The sequence below is a fragment of the Arachis duranensis genome, unplaced genomic scaffold (assembly GCF_000817695.3).
Source record: "Arachis duranensis cultivar V14167 unplaced genomic scaffold, aradu.V14167.gnm2.J7QH unplaced_Scaffold_65126, whole genome shotgun sequence".
Lineage (NCBI taxonomy): Eukaryota > Viridiplantae > Streptophyta > Magnoliopsida > Fabales > Fabaceae > Arachis > Arachis duranensis.
In genome coordinates this window covers 38651-48515 of record NW_026265010.1, presented here as the reverse complement: position 1 = coordinate 48515, position 9865 = coordinate 38651, and the positions used below count along the sequence as shown (strand labels likewise).

The 9865-nt window shown below is 44.9% G+C and overlaps 2 pseudogenes; both read right to left on the bottom strand.

Annotated features, from left to right (window-relative positions):
• Positions 1-831: 831 nt before the first annotated feature.
• LOC107466742 (putative cytochrome c biosynthesis ccmC-like mitochondrial protein) lies at positions 832-6958 on the bottom strand (annotated as a pseudogene).
• Positions 5856-9860, bottom strand: LOC127744604 (putative cytochrome c biosynthesis ccmC-like mitochondrial protein; annotated as a pseudogene).
• Positions 9861-9865: the final 5 nt, after the last annotated feature.

The following is a 9865-nucleotide window of genomic DNA, read 5'->3' as shown; positions in this document are numbered from 1 at the left end:
TTACTAAGAGACTTCCTTTAGTGAGGAGAGAACTATAGGCTTTAGCCCAAAGACAGAGTCAGGGATTTCTTAACAATCTAGTCCCTCCTGAAATAAGACAACACAGGGGGTGGAGTGAGCCTAGAGTAGAATAAGACTCCCTCAGAGACTCTCAACTCATACCAGGGCAGGCAGGGAAAGACTGAGACTACCGATACCGAGCCGGGGTTGATGAAAGATCACAGGATAGAGACCCTACGGTTGGTCTCTATGCCTGCTTCACTTCGTAGCATTAAGGGGACAGTGCAATGAGGGAAATCGACTAGGAACGCGATGTCTTCCCATAAAATGAAGAGTGGAGGGGACTTTGCCCTTTTCGATGGGGTCAAGCTTCTTGTATCGGGTGAAGAGAAGGGGGTGGTAGGCTTAGTAGGGCTCGAACCTACAATATCACCGTTATGAGCGGTACGTTTCAACCAATTAAACTATAAGCCCCTACGGATCTCTACATGCAATTCGCTCACTTCGGGAAGAGGGAGGGAGGAGGCCTTTGCTCTATCTGCTTCTTCCTCTTCCCAGGAATGAACAATTGGATAAAAAAATGATTTTCTTCTTTGTTTGTATTTATATATAATAAAATAAAGATTAAGCAAGCGGCCCTTTCGTGACCCGCCGGTACGCTTTCCGGCTCGCAACGACTCAAACGGGCGGGGGCTATCTATTTGCTTGCAATGCGGGCTGTTCGCCTTTCGGAAAGGGTTCGCCTATTTGATTCAAAAGGCGCTACTAAACTACTAAAGTACAGCTAGTGTAGAATGCCGTTCACCCCGAAATCCCTTCTTCTTCAAGAGCTCCCTATTCTCTAGCAGCCCCTTCTTTCACAGCTCCTTCTCAAGCACTTGCCATTGTCTGGAAATTTGCCTTGCCCCATTCCCTTTTCTTGTTGGAGGGGCGCATCAATTCCTTGCCTTTGCTCTCATTGCTGCTTGAAGTCCAGTCTTTTTTTTAAGTGAAATCCCAAAAATGGAAAGAGTCATTGTCGGGATGGAAAGCTACTCTTCAACCACTTATTTTAGCGCTATGCACCTAAGCTCAGTCTTTCTGGCAGCTATCTTGCTAAAAAGTTCCTTTTTCTTCTCTCTTTATGCTCGAAATCGTACTCATTCGACATCTAATTCCATGGGCTGGGCATAACCTCTTTAGCTCATTTTTATCTTTCTTTGACTTTGAGGAAGATCCCACGAATCGTCTTCTATCGACATCGTCTGCTTACTCTTATCGTACGCTCTACCCAACCCAAATCGTCTGGTACTTTGTCCGCTCTCCCTTTCCTGGTGAAGGAGAGAGAGTTTTACAAGCTGATGCAGCTAAGAGAGTCTCGTTGAAAGCAGGCCCTTAAGACTGACTGCGACTTTGACGACTATTTGAACTAGTTTCAAAGGCTTGATGGACCTTTGGGAGTGAATCTGGCTAGGGCGCCCTCGTAAGGCGTAGGGTAGGGATTTGAAACCGTAGCGTAGGCGAAACCTGGCAGCCCGCCCAGAGTTTGACCTTATCCGGTCCTGGAAGGAAAGCGACTCTTTTCTTTTTCACCAGGAACATGAACGGCATTCGTCAGACTTGAGCAGTAGGTTTCGACTCGGTCAGCTGTAAGGATGAAGATTGACTTCAGCTAAAGAGAATGAATTGACTTCGGGTTCACACCGATCAACGAAAATAAATAAATAAAGAAATGACATATATAAGAAGAAAAATCTTTCAGTAGGCTAATCTTGACAGTTTCCATTTTCTATTGAGAAAGCGGCAGGCCCCAAGAGCACTCCAATAAGTGCACCGAAAGGGCTGCCGTCCGATGGGTACACTATCGACAGGTGTGTCTGGTCTAGTCTAGTGACTCTCTTCCTACCGCTAGGAGTGAAAGACCCTATTTCACGCCTATAGACGAAATCTGTCATACCCACTCACATTCTTTCTAGTGAATAAGCAGCGCCGGGCTTGGTATGGATACGTATCATCAAAGCTTCGTTTCCTTTGTTCGCCCCGTTCTAGTTCCCTTTTTTGGCTTTATTTTAGCCCACATTGATCAATAAGAATAGCAGTCGTATAGGTTAGCGCTTCCTTGCTTGCATCCTTTCCTCTCTTTCTTAATGAAATAGATATAGATGTCTCGACTGCCGAATCCGTATCCTGCAAACAACTCGATTCTGTTGATTTACTGTCCATTTGTCCTTCAACCGGATTAATGGTCAACGACTTTGACAGCCTTTCCTTCACACAAGGTTTTGAATCCCGCTTAGGACAGAAAGGGGGAGTAGCGAGATTACGATTCCTTCGTGGGAAATCAACGAAGGCAGTCGCTCCTGCAGCTTTTTTGTTAAGGCCCCAGCTCTTAGCCCGGTTCTTCTCCACCAGCTGCCTTTATCAGCTGCTATGGTTCCCTTCCCGAATGCGAATCTCTATCTCTTTGCGGCTACAGCCTATTCTAGCCTATTCTAATAGGACCCATATTCAATTTCTTAAGTGACTTCTGAACACTAGCTAGCTCTGGACCTACCTATCTTAGCCATGAGCTATCACCAAGCTGAGTTGAAAGAAAAGTGAAAACATGCCTTAAAAACTTATCTATATCTAAACGCGCCCGGTTTAATGAGAAAGAAGCTAGATCATGCCTATGTGGATGACTTGAATAGTCGGGTTCAAGCCCAGCAGGAGTGCATCCAGGCCAGGTTATTCGCAGGGAATATCAAAGACTTTAGGAGGAGTTGGTTGAGGGCCTATATTTCTTAAATAGAGTGACTGGCCCCTAAAGGGCGGAATTCCTTTACTTCTATCTCTGTTGGTTGGCGATTTGCCTTTGAGCGAGTAAATCCTATCAGCCTGTCAGCTCAGCCAGTGAAGTAACTTCCGTTCTTGGTTCACTTTACGATGTAAAAGTCTATCTTCTTTTTATTTTAGTTCTTTCCTTCCACCCCCTATGATAAAGCTTTGAAAAACTGCCCTTTCGTAGTCAGAATTTCGTGGAAAGAAAGTTCGAGGGAAGATTCTTTAACGTTCGTGGCAGTGAAGTAATGAATATTATTATTATTAACTCTTTTTAAGGAGTGAAGCGCGTTTCTAATGTAAGCAAAGACTCTTTATTACGGTCTCCGGAGAGAGGTCTGAGAAAGATCACCCCTGCGCGGGGACCTAAGCCCGGAATTCCATTGAGGAAGATGAAGAGTCTTTCGATTCCTACATCTTCCCCCCAATCGTTAGTAGATATTATGGGCCTTTGAATTCCTTGCTTATGGATGGGAACATGCCTTCTGTTAACCTCCCCTCCGGAACTTATTCAACCAATTAGTCAATCCTTTCACTCTGCCTCTTTCGCCTTTTTCTTTCTCTGGGTTGGGACTTGCGATTGATTCGCCGAGCGGGAGTGACATGACTTTGGCTATCTATGATGGTTCGGGAGTTTTTGAAGCAAGCAGTAGTAATAGTGCTGGTGAGCAGGAGTCAAGTAATCCGAACGTTGCAGTCTTTTTAGTTAGTGCTTTGGAAGTTTCCATGCAAATGGATCTTTCAGTGCCCGGTTTCCACAATGCATTGCCCTTCATAGCTGCATTAGGAGACATTAGATAGACTCCGGTGATAGACTAAGAGAGTCAGCTAGGTAGTACACAATGAGGATTCCCCGCCTTGCTCACAGTATATGACGCGCTAATGATGTCTCCGGAACGGAGGGGTACTTTGGTGGAAGTTTTCTTAAATCCTGAGGAGTATCAGGCTTTCCTTGCAGAACAGTCGATGAAGGAAGCCTTATATATATGATGATTATATGGCTGCAGTGACGTTTACAGACGACGACCTATTATTAGGGAGGAGCATAATCGTCCTCTTTATGTCACAGGGCCTTGGTCCAATAAAGATTCCAAGGAACCACAATCAATAGAATCTTGATTAACCCAGGTTCCTCAGTAAATTGGATCACTCTCCGAAAATTGCGGCACCTGGAGTTGGATATACAACATATCTCCCATGAAAAGATTGTCATCCTCTAATAAAATAAGAATCCAATCCCTTTTTTTCGCTTATTCCGGCCTGGCCTTTTGGCTAGTTAGTTTTCTTTGACTGGCATTTATGAGACTAGTGCAACTCCCTTCCTTTGTATTCATCCCTTCTGAGATCGAATGAGGTTTATTCTTTATACGAAAAGATCCGCAGCGCTTACTGATTCAATCACAGCAGAAAAGAGAACAGCGGATACGCATTCCATTGCTAACATCACACCGGTTACTGATGAACGTCCGACAACAGCTCTTATTCCAATGTCTACTCCTACTTTTTCCACTTCGCATATGGGCTTTCTCTACGGCGTCAGCTATAAGTTTGATTACATCGCGTTCAGTTTGAGCTGGGAAGTCAACTAGGTTTTGCTATTCCTTCTCGAGCTTCTATTTCATCCCTTAAAGGAGATTCGAGAAAAGATAGAATAGGAAGACGTGTTTCCAGAACAAACAAGATACGGGTTGAGAGGGGGAAGTTAGCAAAGTTAGACAAGATTGGAATGGGCATAGGAACATGTATTGATGTACCAGATCGGCTAATGCTCCCAGGTTGATGCAATGTATTCCACCAGTTGACTGAAGACTTGATTATTGGTATATCGATAGGTCCAGCACGGATTGAAATAGGAGCCGGTTCGACAGGAAGCTTTTGAAAACGCAGTGCACCCAGGTAAATCAGAAACGAGATGAATACAGAGGTTAAACGAGCATCCCACACCCAAAAGGTGCCCCACATAGGTCTTCCCCGAAACCCCCCAGTAACTAAGGTAAACAACGTAAAAAAAGCACCCATTTCTGTACCGGTTCCGGAAGAGCTCTTTTTCAGTCTCTTTCGCTGGGGCAAAGCAAAGAGGGAGGCCCTTAGACAAATGGGCTTTCGGAAGAAGGCGTCGTCCGCTGATGATCTTGAGGTTGGGAGGCGGGTCAGGGGGAGAATGCTTGTGGATAGCCCGCGAATACTCCTTACTTAGGCTTTCCCCCCGGAAGAGCTGATGCTACTTACTAAGAGACTTCCTTTAGTGAGGAGAGAACTATAGGCTTTAGCCCAAAGACAGAGTCAGGGATTTCTTAACAATCTAGTCCCTCCTGAAATAAGACAACACAGGGGGTGGAGTGAGCCTAGAGTAGAATAAGACTCCCTCAGAGACTCTCAACTCATACCAGGGCAGGCAGGGAAAGACTGAGACTACCGATACCGAGCCGGGGTTGATGAAAGATCACAGGATAGAGACCCTACGGTTGGTCTCTATGCCTGCTTCACTTCGTAGCATTAAGGGGACAGTGCAATGAGGGAAATCGACTAGGAACGCGATGTCTTCCCATAAAATGAAGAGTGGAGGGGACTTTGCCCTTTTCGATGGGGTCAAGCTTCTTGTATCGGGTGAAGAGAAGGGGGTGGTAGGCTTAGTAGGGCTCGAACCTACAATATCACCGTTATGAGCGGTACGTTTCAACCAATTAAACTATAAGCCCCTACGGATCTCTACATGCAATTCGCTCACTTCGGGAAGAGGGAGGGAGGAGGCCTTTGCTCTATCTGCTTCTTCCTCTTCCCAGGAATGAACAATTGGATAAAAAAATGATTTTCTTCTTTGTTTGTATTTATATATAATAAAATAAAGATTAAGCAAGCGGCCCTTTCGTGACCCGCCGGTACGCTTTCCGGCTCGCAACGACTCAAACGGGCGGGGGCTATCTATTTGCTTGCAATGCGGGCTGTTCGCCTTTCGGAAAGGGTTCGCCTATTTGATTCAAAAGGCGCTACTAAACTACTAAAGTACAGCTAGTGTAGAATGCCGTTCACCCCGAAATCCCTTCTTCTTCAAGAGCTCCCTATTCTCTAGCAGCCCCTTCTTTCACAGCTCCTTCTCAAGCACTTGCCATTGTCTGGAAATTTGCCTTGCCCCATTCCCTTTTCTTGTTGGAGGGGCGCATCAATTCCTTGCCTTTGCTCTCATTGCTGCTTGAAGTCCAGTCTTTTTTTTAAGTGAAATCCCAAAAATGGAAAGAGTCATTGTCGGGATGGAAAGCTACTCTTCAACCACTTATTTTAGCGCTATGCACCTAAGCTCAGTCTTTCTGGCAGCTATCTTGCTAAAAAGTTCCTTTTTCTTCTCTCTTTATGCTCGAAATCGTACTCATTCGACATCTAATTCCATGGGCTGGGCATAACCTCTTTAGCTCATTTTTATCTTTCTTTGACTTTGAGGAAGATCCCACGAATCGTCTTCTATCGACATCGTCTGCTTACTCTTATCGTACGCTCTACCCAACCCAAATCGTCTGGTACTTTGTCCGCTCTCCCTTTCCTGGTGAAGGAGAGAGAGTTTTACAAGCTGATGCAGCTAAGAGAGTCTCGTTGAAAGCAGGCCCTTAAGACTGACTGCGACTTTGACGACTATTTGAACTAGTTTCAAAGGCTTGATGGACCTTTGGGAGTGAATCTGGCTAGGGCGCCCTCGTAAGGCGTAGGGTAGGGATTTGAAACCGTAGCGTAGGCGAAACCTGGCAGCCCGCCCAGAGTTTGACCTTATCCGGTCCTGGAAGGAAAGCGACTCTTTTCTTTTTCACCAGGAACATGAACGGCATTCGTCAGACTTGAGCAGTAGGTTTCGACTCGGTCAGCTGTAAGGATGAAGATTGACTTCAGCTAAAGAGAATGAATTGACTTCGGGTTCACACCGATCAACGAAAATAAATAAATAAAGAAATGACATATATAAGAAGAAAAATCTTTCAGTAGGCTAATCTTGACAGTTTCCATTTTCTATTGAGAAAGCGGCAGGCCCCAAGAGCACTCCAATAAGTGCACCGAAAGGGCTGCCGTCCGATGGGTACACTATCGACAGGTGTGTCTGGTCTAGTCTAGTGACTCTCTTCCTACCGCTAGGAGTGAAAGACCCTATTTCACGCCTATAGACGAAATCTGTCATACCCACTCACATTCTTTCTAGTGAATAAGCAGCGCCGGGCTTGGTATGGATACGTATCATCAAAGCTTCGTTTCCTTTGTTCGCCCCGTTCTAGTTCCCTTTTTTGGCTTTATTTTAGCCCACATTGATCAATAAGAATAGCAGTCGTATAGGTTAGCGCTTCCTTGCTTGCATCCTTTCCTCTCTTTCTTAATGAAATAGATATAGATGTCTCGACTGCCGAATCCGTATCCTGCAAACAACTCGATTCTGTTGATTTACTGTCCATTTGTCCTTCAACCGGATTAATGGTCAACGACTTTGACAGCCTTTCCTTCACACAAGGTTTTGAATCCCGCTTAGGACAGAAAGGGGGAGTAGCGAGATTACGATTCCTTCGTGGGAAATCAACGAAGGCAGTCGCTCCTGCAGCTTTTTTGTTAAGGCCCCAGCTCTTAGCCCGGTTCTTCTCCACCAGCTGCCTTTATCAGCTGCTATGGTTCCCTTCCCGAATGCGAATCTCTATCTCTTTGCGGCTACAGCCTATTCTAGCCTATTCTAATAGGACCCATATTCAATTTCTTAAGTGACTTCTGAACACTAGCTAGCTCTGGACCTACCTATCTTAGCCATGAGCTATCACCAAGCTGAGTTGAAAGAAAAGTGAAAACATGCCTTAAAAACTTATCTATATCTAAACGCGCCCGGTTTAATGAGAAAGAAGCTAGATCATGCCTATGTGGATGACTTGAATAGTCGGGTTCAAGCCCAGCAGGAGTGCATCCAGGCCAGGTTATTCGCAGGGAATATCAAAGACTTTAGGAGGAGTTGGTTGAGGGCCTATATTTCTTAAATAGAGTGACTGGCCCCTAAAGGGCGGAATTCCTTTACTTCTATCTCTGTTGGTTGGCGATTTGCCTTTGAGCGAGTAAATCCTATCAGCCTGTCAGCTCAGCCAGTGAAGTAACTTCCGTTCTTGGTTCACTTTACGATGTAAAAGTCTATCTTCTTTTTATTTTAGTTCTTTCCTTCCACCCCCTATGATAAAGCTTTGAAAAACTGCCCTTTCGTAGTCAGAATTTCGTGGAAAGAAAGTTCGAGGGAAGATTCTTTAACGTTCGTGGCAGTGAAGTAATGAATATTATTATTATTAACTCTTTTTAAGGAGTGAAGCGCGTTTCTAATGTAAGCAAAGACTCTTTATTACGGTCTCCGGAGAGAGGTCTGAGAAAGATCACCCCTGCGCGGGGACCTAAGCCCGGAATTCCATTGAGGAAGATGAAGAGTCTTTCGATTCCTACATCTTCCCCCCAATCGTTAGTAGATATTATGGGCCTTTGAATTCCTTGCTTATGGATGGGAACATGCCTTCTGTTAACCTCCCCTCCGGAACTTATTCAACCAATTAGTCAATCCTTTCACTCTGCCTCTTTCGCCTTTTTCTTTCTCTGGGTTGGGACTTGCGATTGATTCGCCGAGCGGGAGTGACATGACTTTGGCTATCTATGATGGTTCGGGAGTTTTTGAAGCAAGCAGTAGTAATAGTGCTGGTGAGCAGGAGTCAAGTAATCCGAACGTTGCAGTCTTTTTAGTTAGTGCTTTGGAAGTTTCCATGCAAATGGATCTTTCAGTGCCCGGTTTCCACAATGCATTGCCCTTCATAGCTGCATTAGGAGACATTAGATAGACTCCGGTGATAGACTAAGAGAGTCAGCTAGGTAGTACACAATGAGGATTCCCCGCCTTGCTCACAGTATATGACGCGCTAATGATGTCTCCGGAACGGAGGGGTACTTTGGTGGAAGTTTTCTTAAATCCTGAGGAGTATCAGGCTTTCCTTGCAGAACAGTCGATGAAGGAAGCCTTATATATATGATGATTATATGGCTGCAGTGACGTTTACAGACGACGACCTATTATTAGGGAGGAGCATAATCGTCCTCTTTATGTCACAGGGCCTTGGTCCAATAAAGATTCCAAGGAACCACAATCAATAGAATCTTGATTAACCCAGGTTCCTCAGTAAATTGGATCACTCTCCGAAAATTGCGGCACCTGGAGTTGGATATACAACATATCTCCCATGAAAAGATTGTCATCCTCTAATAAAATAAGAATCCAATCCCTTTTTTTCGCTTATTCCGGCCTGGCCTTTTGGCTAGTTAGTTTTCTTTGACTGGCATTTATGAGACTAGTGCAACTCCCTTCCTTTGTATTCATCCCTTCTGAGATCGAATGAGGTTTATTCTTTATACGAAAAGATCCGCAGCGCTTACTGATTCAATCACAGCAGAAAAGAGAACAGCGGATACGCATTCCATTGCTAACATCACACCGGTTACTGATGAACGTCCGACAACAGCTCTTATTCCAATGTCTACTCCTACTTTTTCCACTTCGCATATGGGCTTTCTCTACGGCGTCAGCTATAAGTTTGATTACATCGCGTTCAGTTTGAGCTGGGAAGTCAACTAGGTTTTGCTATTCCTTCTCGAGCTTCTATTTCATCCCTTAAAGGAGATTCGAGAAAAGATAGAATAGGAAGACGTGTTTCCAGAACAAACAAGATACGGGTTGAGAGGGGGAAGTTAGCAAAGTTAGACAAGATTGGAATGGGCATAGGAACATGTATTGATGTACCAGATCGGCTAATGCTCCCAGGTTGATGCAATGTATTCCACCAGTTGACTGAAGACTTGATTATTGGTATATCGATAGGTCCAGCACGGATTGAAATAGGAGCCGGTTCGACAGGAAGCTTTTGAAAACGCAGTGCACCCAGGTAAATCAGAAACGAGATGAATACAGAGGTTAAACGAGCATCCCACACCCAAAAGGTGCCCCACATAGGTCTTCCCCGAAACCCCCCAGTAACTAAGGTAAACAACGTAAAAAAAGCACCCATTTCTGTACCGGTTCCGGAAGAGC